The 17,237-nt window shown below is 43.8% G+C and overlaps 1 protein-coding gene and 1 long non-coding RNA gene across 10 annotated transcripts in view; one reads left to right on the forward strand and one right to left on the reverse strand.

Annotated features, from left to right (window-relative positions):
* HPCAL1 (hippocalcin like 1) overlaps window positions 1-17,237 on the reverse strand; it is a 145,818-nt gene that overhangs the window by 93,393 nt on the left and 35,188 nt on the right. The gene's annotated exons all lie outside the window — the stretch shown is intronic.
* LOC128340506 (uncharacterized) lies at window positions 1,735-3,657 on the forward strand. 2 transcript variants are annotated; one of them, XR_008313763.1, is made up of 3 exons: window positions 1,735-2,129; window positions 3,066-3,262; window positions 3,350-3,657. It is a non-coding gene; the product is annotated as an uncharacterized LOC128340506 (long non-coding RNA). The 2 variants fall into 2 exon arrangements; XR_008313764.1 differs by lacking the exon at window positions 1,735-2,129 and adding an exon at window positions 2,318-2,455.

Genomic DNA, 17,237 nt, shown 5'->3' on the forward strand with positions numbered 1-17,237 from the left:
TTAAAAGGAAAGATTGCAGCTGCAGTGCACTGAAGACAGAGGATGACAGCAAGTTAGCACAGCCCCCAGGAACAGCAGGCAGAAGCTCTTTGTGCAACTCCTCCTGTGACCAGCCATGTCGTCGAAGTGGAAGGCAACTTACGACAGCAACCGTAAATACAACACAGCTTGGGAGAATACGGCTTCCGATGGGACGGAGGAAGCATATTGCAAATTATGCCACTGCAATATCTTGCCTTGCTTTAGCAACCTCCAGAACCACGAGAAGTCCGAGAAACATAAGAAGCGCATGCCAGTTCAGGGACAGGCGAAACTCACCATGTTCAAGACTCCTCCCTGCCTAGATGACAAAGTCAAATCGGCAGAGATCCAGCTAGCTGTCAGCATGACTTGCCACTGCGCTATACGTGTGGCAGACCACCTCACCGACCTCATGGCAGCACTGGGGAAGGGCAGCACACTGGAACACGTCAAGCTGCATAGGACAAAATGCTCATGTTTGGTTCGAAATGTGATCTCCCCCGCACTGAAAAATGAACTGATTGCAGATCTGAAGGGCAAGAAATATGCCCTTCTGATCGACGAGTCAACAGACATTGCGGTCCAAAAATACCTATGTGTTCTGATTTGATTCTTTAGCAACATGAAGACGACGATTCAGACTGCGTTTGCTGGCTTGATCCCCATTGCTGATGCCACAGGAGAGAATATATTTAATTTGATATCTGAGGAGATCAAAAGATGTGGCCAGAATTTGGCTAATTGCATTGGCTTTGCCTCTGATGGTGGCTCGAACATGGTCGGTTGCAGGAACTCCCTCTGGTCAAGACTGAAGGCAGCATCTCCCAACTGTTTGCAGCTTAGATGCATCTGACACTCGCTGGCACTGTCCATCCAGAATGCGGCATTGAAGCTCCCCGTGAACGTTGGTCACATGCTGGTGGAGATACCCAGCTGGTTCTCCAAGAGTGACTTGAGACGGGAGGCGTACAAGCAGCTCTTCACTGTTATGAACGTCCCGACCGATTTTGCGCCAACACGGACTGCCCCCCCTTCCCTTTGAAAAAACATCACAGACTTGGTGGCTTGTGCGCGGGAAGGTGATATACAATATCTTGGTGAATTGGCACGAGCTGTGTGCATATTTCACAGCCCGTGAAGATGCACAACCAACATTTGATGTGAAATACAGAGCAAGGCAGATGAAGGAAATGCTTCAAGACGACAGGAATCGACTTCACTTTGAATTTGCCACGCCTGTTGTCCAGGAGTTTGAAAGACTAAACTGCCTTTTCCAACCAACGAAAGCTGACCCACACAACCTGCACAGCCAACTCTTCCTTCACCAGAAGAGTCTTGAGAGCAGACTTCATGATGCCCGAGGCAAACAACAACAACACACCTATTGGCCAAGTGGATTTTGGCATCAACCAACACATACCTGCAGCAAAGGAAAAATAGTCCTCAGGCACAGCGAGACATTAAGGAAAGATGTCTTTCCATGCTGGAGGAAGCGCTGGAACAACTCACAAAGGCGCTTTCTCCAGCCACAGACATATTCATGGGCCTAGCAAAACTCAGCCCCTCAGTGGTTTTGAATCAAGCCACAAGGCCCATGTTTGCGGAGCTGCCCTCTGTGCAGCAGCGGGCAGGGGACAACATCAACACGATGGAGGAGCAATACTGAAAATTGCCTTTTGTTGATTGGGCTAAAGAAGAACAATTTCTGCGAGATGGTCTGCCCACGGACACCGAGCAGTTCTGGCTCGGTGTACTTGAACATCCAGCTTTTAAAGAGCTTGCCAGCTTTGCCCTCACTTGCCTGGTCACGCCTGTGAGTAATGCAGTGGTCGAGAGGATATTCTCACTTGTATCCTGCATCAAGACAAAAGCACGAAACCGGATGCAGCTTGCTCTCCTCGATGCTATCGTGAGGATAAGGGCGGAACTGGTGCTCTCCGGCAAATGCTGCCGAGAGTTCACCCCTTCACCTGAAACACTGCAGACTTCCACGGCAGACAAGGTCTATGTTGCTGCTGCTGCCACAGCCACCACATCCAGACAGGCGGCCGGCGGGGAGGGGTCTGATGCTGATCCAGCCGACCTGGATCTGGACCTTTTCCTGTGACGTGAGTATGGAAAACATTTCAAATTATGTTTTGCCTTTTTTGGCCTTTTTGTGCTTGGCTTTTTCTTATCCTCTATAATAAAGAGCTTGAGTCTGATCCCGTGTCCCTGCCTGTGTCTTTCTCGGCCGTTCTGGGCATGCGTGGAGCGCATGCCCAGAACGTCCGAGAAAGATACGGCCGCAGGTACACAGGCGGCCATGTTGGGTCCTGGTAAGCGGCGAGGGGAAGCAGCAGCAGGAGGCGGCGGCGACTGGAGCCGATGCCGGCTGTGGCGGGCCGCCAGGGACTGATGGCAGTGGCTGCCGCCTCAACGGGACAACGGGGCGGTGAGTGGGGCCCATGGCGGCGGCCGCAGAGGGGCGACAGTTGGTGGTTGCGGGGCCGGCCCGGCAGCGGACGGGCAGCCCACAGTGGGCCCCGATACCAGGGGCTGAGAGTGGTAATGGGGGGGAGCGGTGGCTGTCCGGCAGCCAGCTGCAATAACGGACAAGCGGCGGCAGCGGCCACGGCAGGCTCGCCGCTTCCAAAAATGTAAACTGTAAACTGTTTGCTGCCCGGGAGGACGAGCAGAGGGCCGGTAAGACAAAAATTTAAAAATGCAGGGGGGGGGAAGGGCAGGGGGAGGGGCAAGAGGGAGTGGGGCATAGGGGTGGGGGAGGGGCAAGAGGGAGTGGGGCATGGGGGTGGGGGAAGCGCAAGAGGGAGTGGGGCAGGGGGGAGGGGGGGCAAGGGCAAGAGGGAGTGGGGCAGGGGGGAGGGGGGAGGGGCAAGGGCAAGAGGGAGTGGGGCGGGGGGAGGGGGAGGGCAAGAGGGAGTGGGACACTCTTGGCGGCGGTGGCGAAACTCTCCCCTACTAGCGCCCGTTATTTTACCGGGCTTGAAAACACTAGTAATACTATATGTCTCTAAAGTCGTTGTGTCCCTTCTCTTCCACAGCAAAAACACAGGACAGGGAGTGGGGATCCAAGCCAGATCCTCCAGCCACCCACCTCTTCCCCCCTCCCCCACCCCCCTCCCTTGCAAGGAGGACTCCAAGACAGCTCCTGCCGCCAGTCACCTTGAAGACAGCTCCTCAGAAAAAGCCTCTCCTCCTGTGATGTGCCAAGAGAGGGTGGGAGTCCTCACCAGCCAAGGTGAGTGTGGTTGCAGCAGAGCAGAGTGGTGGGCTGGTACTGCCCTGCCCCACCCCACTGACTTTGCCTCTCCCTCTCCCCTTGCAGGAAGGAAATTTAATAATGTCAAAGCATTGCCATTTTTGTTTCTGTGTCCTCACCTGAAATCCATCTCACACCTAGCAGAAGCTACTTTAATTAAAGTGTGAATAAATCCTGCTGCACTCCACAACAAGAATATTATGAATCTGCCCTTTGGAACCTTTCCATCATGCCCAAAGGTATGTCTTTCCATCCTACTTCCTTGTTGTTTTGCTTAACATTCAGCCTAAAGAAGAGTTCTGGGGAAGTTGTAAGATTGCTCACTACTTTGTGATGTGCTAGTTCATCTTAATAAAGCCATAATTATTTATCTACTTTGGTGTTTAGATCATTCAGCAATGGATGCCATAGCAACTGCAAGCAAAATTAGATATCTGAATGCATATTCATATTCCATATCAATTTGATTTATAATCTGCTTCAAGTTAATTTATCCTTGAAAATACTAGCATGACTCATCACACAGGCTCTCTCTCACACACACCTCACTCACCAGAATCAGTGTCTGAAACACCCATAACTTCCAGGTCTGAACTTTCACACTGAGCTCCCCAGAAGTTTTGTACAGAATGAAAGGTTTCTCAGTTCTAACATATTTGCATGCATTTTCAGTCAAGGAACAAATTAAGATGTACTAGTTTTTTTCACTTGCTAGAACAGAGAAATCTGAGGCAAGTACAAATAAACCTTTGTTGTACATAGGTCTTACCACCATGGTTTAGTAGATTTCCAGGTTATACTCCTGAATACCTTCAATATTCTGAAACATAGGTTTCCCCTAATTCTCTCCATTTCAAGAGAGACCTGGGGGTGGGGGAGAGAAGTGTCTCCCCACATTTGTCCAGGGTTTTTCTGAAGCACTAGATCTGTAGTGAAGTGATGGAAAGGTCTGGAACTTCTAAATATTAGATTTACCAGATTGACCTATTTGGGAGCTTAAGACTGAAAAATGTTTCACATGCCTTTAAAAAAAAGAAGGGAAAAAGGAAAATTCTATATTGAGGAGTAAACATCTAATGTCTTGAAAGGTAATGAAACAGAATGATCTCTTTAAAAAGACTATAAAAGCAACATAATTGAGCAAAAGCAAATAGTACAATAAATATAGATATCAAAAGAGCCAATAAGACTAGAGTGTAAAATAAAAGATACTGGATAGAAGTACAATTGCTGCTTTATTTGGCAATGCAATATAATTGAAATATAAAACTCAGTTGTTTTATTTATCTTGCACTATATTGCCTTCCATTATGCTGAAGACACAGAAGAAAAACTGAGATGGGGTAACTACAATTCATATCTCGCAACCCATAATCCAGGAAGGTTTGAGATTTTAATACATGGGGGCATCAACTGTATAGGGCAATGCTCTTCATTACAAGGCCTGGGAGCCAGGGGCAGCTTCCCTTCAGCCCTAAGTGCAGCTCCCTGACTAACTGCTGATTATGTCTGTATGGCATTTCAGCCAAAGCTGCGTCCTCTGCACAGTCCCCTCATGCGCTGTGTGGAAGCGAACTTTCTCAATGTGCACTGCTGTGTTTTGCCCAATGCTGGTGGGGCTCCTTTAAGGAAAATGGAGCACTCTTGAGACCCAGAGCCATCTTGGAAGATGAACAGAGAGTGCTGTAAGTGCCATCTTTCCCAGTGCTTTCCCTATAAGAGCTCTTTGGGGAAAGCTCTGGGATGGTCTACATTTCCCAGCACTCCATGTGCACCTTACAAGCTGGTGCAGGGGCTTGTCAGGGCTCAGTGTATCTTAACATCCCTTCCCCCCCCCCAACACACACACACCCCACAAGTGCTGGGGAAAGTACAACACTGTGCAGAGGGAAATGGCTCTCACACTGAAAGTTTTTTTTATCAGGGGCCCCCACTTGAAAAATAGTGATGGCCACTGCTATAGGACATCAATTTTACTCTTTTATTGCATGTTTTGTATTTTTATTCTGTAAGCCAATTTAGAAATGTGTGGAAAGTGGAGAAAAACAGACACACCAGAATTCCTGGCCAGAGTGCTCATTTTGACCTACCCAAATAGCTCACAACCAATATGCCTAAGAGTATTTTAGATCTGCCAAGATCTGCCAGGAGTCCCCCCTTAATACCTATTTCCTTAAACTTACAGCTAGGGGACTTTTTTTCACCTTGAAAGTGACCAAACACACGCATTTTAAGAAACAGTACGTTTGTCCTATTCTCTCAAAACGGAATCCCAGTAACTGGGATTAAGTGGGAAGGAGGATATTTTAGTCTCCAGGGGTTTATATTTTTACTTGCCATTCTATATTTTATGTTGGGTCTATTTTAAAAGTACTGTTACCAGCCCCAGCAATAATAATAACAACACAAACAAAAAATTCTTAAGACATAAGATCACCACTAAAATAGTGCATGACGCAAATCAACTAAGCAGCAAACCAGACTGACAGCAAAGCGAATATATAAAAGCATAAACTTGCAAACTTCACCACAGTGAATAAGCCTATGGACCTCAGTATTTTCACAGTAGCACCAATAGTGAGAGTCAGAACACATGAGTGATACCGACCCTGCCCAGAGAATTTATAATTTATATTAAACAGGCAGGGCAGAAACAGCTGAGTAAACATTGTGGGGTAATTGTTGTTAAAGATATTTATGTATATACCATTTTAAAAAACCAACAACCTTCAAATTAGTTTATAAAGAAAACTGGATGGTTTGGGGGAATACAGCAGAGGTGCAGGTAGAGTGGGAGAAAGATGGTCCAATAAACACTTGGTTAGCAGTGGGTCTTGAAACTGGAGAAGGGGAGTTCATTCTGATGGATAAATGACCAGTTTACCATGTGGTTAATGGCCGCCAGGTAGCTCATTTCCTAAATGTGTGCTAAAGTATGACTACTATGGACATGCATACACCACTCTTCAACCCAAGTACTCAAAGTGGTTTACACAGGAAAAAATAAAGAATAAATAAGATGGTTCCATGTCCCCAAACAGCTCTCAATCGAAATAAAATTGTTTTTTGAACGTACAAACACGCTTTTATTTTCCAGTTCGTGGAGCTTGTCCCACCTCTAGTTACTGATTTGTCCTGCAGTATTTAGTGAAGATGTTTATTTTGTCTCTCCTTCCATGCACTGCTACAGTTTGGGGAATCCACAAAAAAGGAATATTTTACTAGCCACCCCACATTTTTTCTTCCAAGTCTTCTGGCACAGGCAGAAATCTTGCTGGAGAGGCAAGAATTTCTCTCACTTATGTGCATCTATGAAGGAGAAGGTAAGACATGGCAGACAGACACAAGTTCCTCTTACCATTTCTTGCAGTGCACATAAGAGCTTGGTGAAAGAGGATGTGTGCTACCAGATGTCCTTGTTGCCAGAAAATTAGGGACATGGGCCTTGGGTGAATGGATTTGTCAACACCTAGCTGTAATGGTTTGATGCTGCCATTTTTTATCCATATCAATTAAGACTATATTTTCTCAGTTTAAAAAAACCCCATATATGCACCATTTAACTCACAAAACTGCAAGTACAATAAGTCATATATCATTTACTAAACGTGACAGGTATGTTAATAAAGAGAACTCACAAAGAAAAGAATGGGGAAAACCCATTGTACCTCAGGATAGCCTAACAGACACCTTTAGCCAGCTGATGTTTGGAAATAAATGTTGGACTTAGTTGTGAAAGATTATTTTTCACAGATGAGGAGCTCATCCTCCAGACGTATAGATTGTGTACTGAGCATGCTCCAAAGACAGGACCCAAACTTGAACAGAAGGCATGGCTAGGTTCCTGCCTGGAAGGTGCCAAACCCTAGTTCTGGGACAGTAATGCGTATAACGGGGCGGGGGGGGGCAGGTAAGATACACTGAATAGCGGAAAAAACAAAGGACAGCGGATTAGAGGCAGGAAAATTGAGGTACAAAGCCTGCAAAGCTATGAAACCCTGGAACCCTTCTTTGGTTTAGCTGGAGGTAGCGCCGGGTACTGGACCAAGTGTATGGTCTCTCCTCCTTGCCCTTTTGTCAGGCTGAATTGTGGGCTCAGCGGCAGCTGCAGTAGCGGCAGGGTTCAAAAGGAAATGTATCCTCATAACTGGGAAAGCTGGGTGGCTCTGCGTTCTTTCGGTAGGGCTTGAATTTGAGGTGTTAGTGGGGCTTCCAAAAAATGGGGGGGGGCTCTGACAATGAACCTATAAGGGCGTCTGCCATTTGCATAGGAACCATGAAAACCAAAAAAGGACACCCAAATAAAATTAAGGAAAGAACAAATAGAATAGCCAAAAGGTCAAACTAGGAATGAAAAGGGTGTTTGAAATTTGATTTAAAAATAAAGTAAACAAGCCTGAAATGGGCATTCAATTTGAAGAGCTCTCTCTGCGTGCTGTTCTCTGAAGCAAGACAAGAAAGGAACAAGGGCTTTGGGGCTCCACCTACTCCTAACCAAACGTTCTGCTCTGATAACTTCCTGTCTGTTCCTGAGGCATGATGGATACACAACCCTATGGTAAAGGATGGGCTCTGATTAATGGTAGAAAATGAAAGCGAAAGAGAGGGGAAAGCCAATAGGACCGAATTCAAAGTAAAAAGAGGAATTTGGTGTGGGGTTTTTTAGAATAAACCACTACTTCCTTCCCACCCTGGCACAATGCTGAGAGCAGGAGGAAGGAAAAGAAAGGAAAAGATCTTTAAAAGCTAGCCACAAATAACGAGAAAAGCGAAGGATTGCACAAGATCCTTCACAGCCTTGTGCATAGGAGTAAAACAGGACCAGAACTGGGGTTTGGTGACTTCCAGGCAGGAAACTAGCCATGCTTTCAGTTCAAGTTTGGGTCCTGTCTTCGGAACATGCTGGTTTAAATGAAGGCCCTTTTTAGAAAAAGAGAGAGTGACTGTGAGGTGACAGGGACACAAATGGGGGAAAAAATGTTTCAAGACAATCTACCAGTAAATAATCTAAATCCCGTAACTCACAGAGATTCATTAGCTGACAACACGAATTTGTTTACAACATCAGGCTCCATACTCTCCCCTGCATTGCCTAATTTGCAAACTATCATTTTGCACAGCAATATTCAGCTGCAAGAGAGGAGAGCTGGTCTTGTGGTAGCAAGCATGACTTGTCCCCTTAGCTAAGCAGGGTCTGCCCTGGTTGCATATGAATGGGAGACTAGAAGTGTGAGCACTAAGATATTCCCCTCAGGGGATGGAGCCACCACTTTGGGAAGAGCAGAAGGTTTCAAGTTCCCTTCCTGGCTTCTCCAAGACAGGGCTGAGAGAGATTCCTGCCTGCAACCTTGGAGAAGCTGCTTCCAGTCTGTGAAGATAATACTGAGCTAAATGGACCAATGGTCTGACTCAGTATACGGCAGCTTCCTATGTTCCTAACTAGCTCATTAAACACAGCACCAAGCCAGCAAATGCATCAGTCCACACACTGCCTTGTTTATACTGGACCCTGCAATGTAAGCATAGCAAGGTGATGCCCATTTGGGCAGTGGACCACTGGTATGCCAAAACTATATCCAGATATGAGGTGTCTTAATGTAAAAAGAGGTGTCAAGTGCATGGAACTCCACAGGGCTACATTTCTCACATGCTTGGTGTTTAAATCAAACCTCAAGAGCCATCAATTGTTTGTTCCAGTATCTAACATCATTCCTAACTGGAGTTATTTTTGTGTCATATTTCGTTTCCCCAGTACTCAAATATTTAAGTTGTCGGCATTCTTAACAACATGAGTCCACGATTTTTGGCTGCTCTTGGTTGCCAAGCCAAAAACTGTGGTCACCCCCCACCCCCAATTCTTCAGGTGCCTCTGCCAAGCAGGGACCAAGAAAACCCTTTTTTATGGGCAAGGGAGGTGCACAGGTTGCCTAGTTGGCCCCAGCTCAGCCAAGCAGGAGCCAAAGAAGCTTCTCTCCCATGAGAAAGGGAGGTGCTGACCAGTGTTCCCTCGAAGGCATGCCCACGTGTGCGCGCTCACAAATTCTCTGATGTCTGCTCAGTTAATTTTAGATCCCACTCAGGTTGAACTAGGAAGGCCCCACTCTGAATGCAGGTGCGCACACAGTGCCTTGATTCTGCCGCCCAGAACAAAACTTATTCTGCATAGAGATGGGGGGGAAAATTAAGAGGGACCACTGGTGCTGACCCTTCCCATAGTTCAGTCATGGCACCATTGCCGAGCAGCAGAAGCCCCCCACCCCACCCTTTCAAGCTTCCCAGCTGAAAAGGATGCCAAGGGTGTTCTGGCCCAGGCCTGCCCTGGTGAGGAATTATAGCCACCTCAGTAGCATGGTGGCCAACCCCCCCAGCCCCTTTTCTGGCTTTGGAATCGGAAAGTTTGCCAGGGATTCTCAGGGCCCTGTGCTCGTGGGGCACTTAAACCAAAATCCCTGGCACCCCTTCTAGCTTCAAAGATAGAGAGGACGTTGTGAACTTTCTGGGCTGTCTCTATGCTGGTGAGGTACCCCTGTGGCCCTTTGGGCAATGCAGTGGCCAAGCCACTCCAATCTTTCTCCCAACACTGGATCTGAAGAGTGGGGATTACTGCATAACAGCAGGGAATTCCCACCTACCTCTGCAGCTCCAAAGTTGGGAGGAAGTTCACTTATCTCTCTCACCAAAGCGCATTGGCCCACTCACTGTAGCAACTGTGGGCTGGGGAGTGTGGAAAAAGTGTGGAACCCTACCCTGCTTTTAAAATGCTTTTCTCTACCAAGCCTTTGATTTTCCTCAGATCCTCTTCCTAGATTCCAAGATAATGAATCAGAAACGCAAAATGTATTTCATGCTCCAGAAATTTCATTTCTTGCTTCCCAACCTACTCCTCCATTCTGTTGGTGGTAATCTCAGATAACTAGAGAAATTGTTTCAAAGCATCAACCTATCCAACAGTTTAAAACTGTTTTAAAATCCATCTTGATACTTGCTTCTCATCACAATGACAGGGGTAATGATGCAGACTGCTTTAACCTGTGTCTGCTTTTTATTACCTGCTCCTTCTGTTACTTCCCAATTCCCCTGACTTGTCCCCACAACCCATTCACAACAATTCACATTATTTGCTAGGTGCAATAACTACACATTATTAAGCGCTAACTGTATGAATGATACGATTAAGTTCTTCCCTGAAACAAATTACAAACACCCAAAGGGCACATTCTTATTACACTTCTCATTTACATTCAGCTACACAGAGGAATACGATGAGAAAAGTTCAAACAGAATACTTGTTCTAGAGAAGGAATATCTTAGCCCTGAAAGTTCAATGAGGTATTATTTTAAAAAAGCGATAATTTGGAACACTAGCAATCCATTTTTCAGGCACAACATAAACAGGAATAGAGTAGTTCCAACAAAATATCATTATTTTTAATAAAATTCCATAAAGCTGTTTCTGTAACTGAATTGTAACTTGATGTTAATTTAACTGAAGACACATTAACAATAAGTTACAATTGTGCACTTATCAGTTAGCTCAAAAATTTATAGAAAGTGTGCCCCTTTAATAACTTTATTGCCTTGGAACTAAATACTATATAGATGGAACTCTTTAACCCAAGTACAGACAATTGAAATGTATCTAGTATGTTATTCTGGGAAGTATGTTTTGACGATACTTAGAATGTTATCACTTTTGCATCTCATCTGCACAAGTATATTACAATTTTTTTCTCAATTTATCATGGGAACAGGAAGATCAGGCAAGAGAATGCAGCAATACCCCATCTCTTGAATCCAGGTCATGTTTTGCTATGCAAATATTTGTACATTTATAAATTAAATTTCTGTCCTGTTTTTCCTATCCAAACACACACATAAAATCATCATCAAGAACATATACATAAAATTAATGCACCTGAGGGGGAAATGCTGGATATTGATACAAGAATGCTGTTTGTGTTTGTTTTAACTTGTCTATAACAACTAGACAATGCAAGTTTGTGCCTAATCTCTTTGGTGAGGGCATTCCACCACATCCAGGACACCACTCCTGAGAGAGCCTATTCCATGCTCCTGCAGATCTACCTTGCCTGGAGGAGGAGGAAGCATACAGAACAGAGCTGATATAAACACTTGGCAATGATCAAACAAGAAAAAGGTGATACCTGACATAATGGAAAGTTTTGTTTTTGTTGGGATCTTATGCAACAAAACCACAAGGATACATCAATGGCAGGGTGGGGCACGCTATTATTTACCTGGGTGCTAAAGAAGGCTACACTAAGAACATGTACCACCTTTCCATGGAAAGAGGATGATAGTCTCAAAAATTATGAGACCAGATGGTCTCCATGAGTGTTCCCTCTAACAGGGATTCCCAGACATTGTTCCCAGACTACAATCCCCAGAATCCCCAGCTGCAATGGCTTTTGCTTGGGGACTATGGGAGTTGTAGTCAACATCTGGGAATCCCTGTTAGAGGGAACATATGCTGCACATCAAGTTAGCCACTGGTTTCTACATTACCTACACCAGGGCTACACAACTTCAGACCTCCTGCAGATGCTGGCCTACAGCTCCCATAATCTCTGGCTATACTGGCCACTGTGGCAGAGGATTATGGGAGCTGTAGTCCAAAAACAGCTGGAGAGCTGAAGTTGCACAGCCCTGACCTATACCAACCACCCCATCACCATCACACCATGTACCATGAAAATATCTTCCCACCCTACCCTTTGCCCCTCAAGAATAAATTGCTTGTGGGAATAGCCACACACTGGGAGGGCAGAGCTCCAGGTTCACAATGGCCTTTACTAAATCCTGACTTACATATCCTCTCTTTAAGCAATGTGGGAGGCAATGTAGTGGGGCATAAGAATTGGAGTGAGAAAGTGCTTTGCAGCTTTATATTTACACTATCAGTAAGGGTGGAGGAGGAGGTTTGCAAACTCTGCATTGAGTTGTGAATGCACAGATGTCTACCTTACCTATTTCTCCAAATACACCGTGTTTCCCCGAAAATAAGACAGTGTCTTATATTAATTTTAGCCCCCAAAAATGCACTAGGGCAATTAGCGGTACATCAGAAATTACTGCTAGGTCTTACTTTCGGGGTAGGTCTTAATTGGGGAAACAGGGTATGTGTATGTATTTGCAAGATATTCCACATATATGCAGAACTATTCATCTCCATAGAATCAGAAGTCTTAGAGATCTGTTTTCATTTTTAGAACACATTTTAAGCCCTTTTTGTTGTAGAGCAAGGGACACAGCATGGGGAAGTGCACAGAGCAGAGAATGATGGCAATATCCATCCCAGGCTGTCTGCTTTCAAAATATGGTAGTCAGAGGTACATGAGCTTTGATCCTAGAGAATAGCTTTTCATGTGCATATCATCCTTTTAAAAAGGTAATTTGCAATAATAGCCATCAGAACATCCTGCAGAAATTCAATAGGCTAATTATGCTCTGTAGGACAGCATGCTTCCCTGCTGCCTTACCAGTTTCATTGGATGACTGAGTTCTTCTATTCTGAGAAAATTATATTTGTCTCTCCACACTACTCACAAGTTTCTAGACCTCTACCATAGATCCTTTCCCCTAAAAGTAAAGGTAAAGTGTGCCGTCAAGTCGATGTCGACTCCTGGCGCCCACAGAGCCCTGTAGTTTTCTTTAGTAGAATACAGGAGGGGTTTACCATTGCCTCCTCCCACGCAGTATGAGATGATGCCTTTCAGTATCTTCCTATATCACTGCTGCCCAATATAGTACCAGCAGGGATTCAAAACGGCAATACATATGATTATATTGTCTTAAGGAACCACTGCCATAAATTTTTAATAAAAGCAAGAGAAAATCTTTTGGGACAGCTATATGTATTTAGGGTAAGTTTAAACAGAAATTGTTTGTTCAATACAAGATGCATGACTTTGAATGATAATCTAACATTCAACACAAACATTATAGCCATGCTAAAACAGTAACAGTTCTGCTATAGTTTTCTTCCTTTTTAGAAAGGCAAGCTAGCTTGCAGATTATCATGCACCTGATCCTATCCATTAAGTAGTAAAACTCAGTGTTGCTCAGTCTCCACAGCAAGACAAACTAATCAGGAAATCCAGAGTTCTGCAGTACCATCACATTCAGCTGCTGGAATCGACTGCACAGGTTTAGGTACCTTTACATGGGTAATGATGTTTACATGTTTATGCAGAATCTGTAATTTTGTTTCAGTTGTATTGCATCAGAGGAAAAAATGGTTGAAACAAGGTCAAAAAAGAGGATTTTATTTCCTAGGATGCTAAACCTGTGTTTGTTTGGGCAACCAGATACTTGAGCTTCTCCTGCCTTTTCTCAAGTCTCATAGCGGCCATAGCTGAGTGATATAGCACATGTTCCGTATGCATGAGATCAACCCCTGACTTCCGAAGGAGCAGTATCCAAAGACTGAGCGCCACTGTCAGGACTGGGCCAGATGAACTGGGGTAAGTCAACTTCACATGTTTAGCAAAGTCTTAGAGGGGGTGACCTATGCCATCACTCCAACAGAAACCCACTTCCTACCAGCCCATCCCCAGTAAATACTTAGGAAAGAACAGAACTTGACAAGAACTTTACATGCCTTTTCAAATGCTGTGTTTCACAACACAGCTTTGTAGACATACCCACCTCTTTGTATAGAACAGGTTCAAGCTGAAACCTCCGAAGAGAATTTGCTTTAGAAGTACATAATCCATATCTAAATGTTGAAAAGCTTTTTTAGGTACAAAACAAATCAGGGGAAATGTTGTAGCATTGTATTGGATCTCATTTAGACACGTTTTGTAACCTTTGAAGGGCATATATGAGAATTATTATTTTTACCCCACTTGGTATAATTTAAAGAATAATTTAAAAAGGGGGTGGGAGGGTGGAGAATGAGTACACAGATAACATAGGACAGAGTCATACCCATTACTTTAGTTCATTTCCTTCTTTTAATGCTAAGCTGTTTCCAACAAGGTTAACACAATTATATCTAGGCACATTAATTGCTCAGGAAGTTTATCATTTTCCACCAACTGCACTTTCCAACTGCAGGGGAAGCTAACTGTTGCGGTTGGCTCTTCTACCCACTAAATGTAATAACTCTGTAGAGAGGGAGGGAAGCAGGAGGGAAATGAAGGAAAGGAGGAAATTAATCTGTTGCTGTAAAATTTTCCAAGTATAATCTCAATTAAAAATATTTGCTAAATTAGATTGAAATATATAAATGAATTTCTCTCAACATGAGTAGGAAAGCCATAAAGCCTTGCAATTTTATAGCCATGAACATCTGGAAAGTAGGAATTAAAAAATACAAGAAAAATGTTTGAATGAGAAATGCTGAACAGAAACAGGCTTAAGGAAATCAACTATATAGCAGGCCTGCCACAGAACAGCATATATGTACTTAGAGACTGACCTTAACGTACTCCATAATATTATTGCCATAGATTTGCAGTAACACTGCCTAACATCTGGACTAATACTGCACTAGTGCAAACATGTTGTGTTAAGCTACTTCGACTAAATCAGGAGCTTGCATTCCGGATGCTTGCACAACCTGTTTAGCACGCCTCCTGCTGTGAAATCTCTTCCTCAGTCCACATATGTTGCAGAGACTGACGCAAAGCTATTTGTTATCCTTGTTGCACAACAACAACAACAACAACAACTTTATTTGTTAGCAGTCCCATAACAAATTGTTGTCTGGGCAGCTCAAAACATGAAATAAGAACACACAGACCAAAATCATAACAGACCCAAAGGGGGGGAAATACAAAATACAACACAATTTAAAAATTCTTTTAAAATCAGGGGTTTTTTTAATCAAAAATTAAAAACAAACTTTAAAAGGCCTGAGTGAACATAAAGATATTTATCTGGCATCTAAAAGGACAAGCAAGGAGGAGAGCTGGTCTTGATCTTGTGCTGAGCAAGGTCCATCTTGGTTTGGGTTTGGATAGATGATTGTATGCAAGCACTGCAAGATCCCTTAGGGGATGTGTCTTAGCTCAGTTGAAGAGCATCTGCATCCTTGGCATTACCAGGGAGTTGGGAAAGACTCCTGCCTGAAACTTTGGAGAGCCACTGCCAGTCAGTGTAGACAATTCTGAGCTAAGATGGACCAATGGTCTGCCTCGGTATAAGGCAGTTTCATATGTTCCTATAAGCTTGAACAAGCAGACTAAGAAATCAAGAGATTGTGAAACTGTGAGCATTTCCACCTTCTGGCAAGTGTGAATCTGAATTTGTTCTACTAGTGCAGTGTTAGTCAGCTATTGCATCCCACTTTAAAAAAAAAAAAACATTTTACACATTTTTATCAACAAAACAGGGCATAACTTTGCCTACACTTGTCTGTCTTTCATTCAAAAGCGGATCATAAATAAACTCAGCCCAGTGTGTGCACGCACTTGAACTAGAGTTTGTCAGCTCAGTTTCACCCCCTCAGGTTGCCAGACATTAAATCTTTGCCTTCAGTGGGGTAGATAAATCTTGATTCTAGTATACATAAGAGATGTGCACAAATACATCTTTGCAATGCAGTTCGAGACTGAATCAAATTGCAAATAGTCAAATTGATTTGTTGAAACGGCTAGCCACTTCATCGAAACAACTTGGAAAATTGGAGTGATCTGACCATAGGGGAAAATGGAGAACTTGAATCACCCCATTGCTCCCCATTGATAGGTCCTAGGGACACTAACGTGTGTTGGGTGGTAGGGCAAGATGATTCTACCTACCACTCAACCCCCAAAAAGAAAGAAGCAAGGGGGCGATTTTAAACAAAAAATTTAACCTTTCCCCATAGGATCCCATGGGGTTTTTTGGGGGGGTGGGGGGGAGGTTAAAACAAATTTTAAAAATCACCCGCTTGCCCATTTCTTTTGTGAGTTGTGGGGTAGGTAGCACGCATCATGCCATACCACCCAAACCACTCTGATGTCCCTAGGATCTAGCACCACAAAAAAAAACATAGAAGGATCTGAAACTAAGAATTCAAATCACAACCCAACAGATCAAGAATACAATAAATGCAAAAAACGCTTGACAAAATATAATACAGTCTCTCGCCAACTGTGGGTTTCCCAATCGCGGATTTGAGTATCCATGACTGGGAAATTGTGACTGGTCTTGCCAACCGCAGCCTGAGTATCTGCGGTTTGGCAAGATTTGGGGGCAATTTGGGGAATGGTTTGGGAATTTGGGGGGTCAGGAGGTCATTTCCAGGAGTCAGGGGGTGATCTTTTCTATTTTTAATTGTATTTTGCTGTCCTTTTGAGACCGTGATTCCTCGAACCCCATTTTCAATGCATTCCTACTGCTTGTCAACCATGAATTCACCAACCACAAGTGTTTCCAGGAATGAAACCCCCACAGGTTGGCGAGAGATGACTGTGCAGTCAAGGTTAATATAATTCATAGAATCATATGGAAATAGTAACAGTAATTGATCATACAAAGAAAAAATACAGATAAAACATGAGATACAATAAATATCCAATCAAAAAAGAATTATATAATCCATAATATATGCAAAATGACAACAACCCAGTGTATAAGTTCATATTTTGTCTCATGAACATCAACAGTATCTTCACTGTGACTCAAGAATTGTGTTGAAAAATTTTTTAAAGACAGGAAATAAATCCTGTCCATAAAGAACTTTATTCTTATCTTGTGATGTAACATATCCAGTTTCTGGGATACTGGATTCCTATGATCTACCCACGGGGAACAAAGGGGCGATTTGAGTTCCACATTGTTCCCTATGGCCGAAACAAGCAGAATGCACATATTTTGCAACCCTGCCATGAAAAACACAGAACACCACATTTTGCCAAACGCAATCCAGAAATGGCCAAAAAAGATTCAATAACCCAGAATCCACTGCCAGCCATAGTGCCTGCACTGCACTAACATCATTGGC

The sequence above is a fragment of the Hemicordylus capensis genome, chromosome 1, assembly GCF_027244095.1.
Source record: "Hemicordylus capensis ecotype Gifberg chromosome 1, rHemCap1.1.pri, whole genome shotgun sequence".
Lineage (NCBI taxonomy): Eukaryota > Metazoa > Chordata > Lepidosauria > Squamata > Cordylidae > Hemicordylus > Hemicordylus capensis.